General features: G+C 54.0%; 1 pseudogene; it reads left to right on the forward strand.

Moving 5' to 3' along the window:
- Positions 1 to 8: 8 nt before the first annotated feature.
- LOC102255149 lies at positions 9 to 520 on the forward strand (annotated as a pseudogene).
- Positions 521 to 931: the final 411 nt, after the last annotated feature.

A 931-nucleotide genomic window follows, 5' to 3' on the forward strand; every position in this document is an offset into this window, starting at 1 on the left:
CAGTCACAGACAAGTTGAAGATGACCTTGAATCCGAATGGGACTTACACTGGCTTCACCAAGGTGCAGGTGGAACTCTGCACGCCCCCGCAGGCGCCTCTGAGGCTGGAAGGCCCACTCCCAGCAGCAGCGGCTGCATGAACACTCTTCACATCAGCAGCACGGACACCGTGGGGGAAGTGATCGAGGCCCTGCTCAAAAAGTTCCTCGTGACCGTGAGCTCTGCCAAGTTTGCACTTTATAAGCGCTGTTACCGGGAAGATCAAGTCTGTGCCCGCAAGCTCTCAGACCCGGAGCATCCACTCTGCCTGCGTTTGGCAGCAGGGCCCAGAACAGGCACACTTAGTTTTGTTCTCCGTGAACATGAAATTGGAGAGTGGGAAGCCTCCAGCCTTCCAGAAAGGCAGAATTTCTTGGGTGTCTTGGACAAGGAAGAGGATGCGCAGCTGTGTAACCTGAAGAGGCGCTACAGGCCTACAGACAGAAGCTGGAGGCGGCCCTGAGCGAGGTGTGGAAACCCGGTTCAAGGCCGGCTCCCCGTGGCTCAGGGCGCGCAGGGACTGAGGACAAACCAGCAGCCTGGCCCCGCGATGCGAGAGTCTTCCCCCTTTTATCTCTAGAGTTAGTTCTCCGAACCCGCGCAGCAGCCCCTGCGCCTGGCGTCCTCTGTCCCGGATCCTGCGAGCTTGTCTGTTACGGCTGCGTGTCCCTCCCGCCAGCTGTGGAGCTGGGCCACGCTAGTGCTTGGAAGCAAGGACTCTGGGTTTTGTTTTCTCATTTTCTTTGCTGTTTTAATTATTCGACGATGATGTTGAGCTTAAGGATGTGCAAATGATTTTTTTAAAGCTTAACAAGGAATCTAACTTGTCCTATGTTGAAACTACCTGTCTTTTATTTTATTTTCTTTTTCAATATCAGAGGGAACAGCCATG

The sequence above is a fragment of the Myotis brandtii genome, unplaced genomic scaffold, assembly GCF_000412655.1.
Source record: "Myotis brandtii unplaced genomic scaffold, ASM41265v1 scaffold15103, whole genome shotgun sequence".
Lineage (NCBI taxonomy): Eukaryota > Metazoa > Chordata > Mammalia > Chiroptera > Vespertilionidae > Myotis > Myotis brandtii.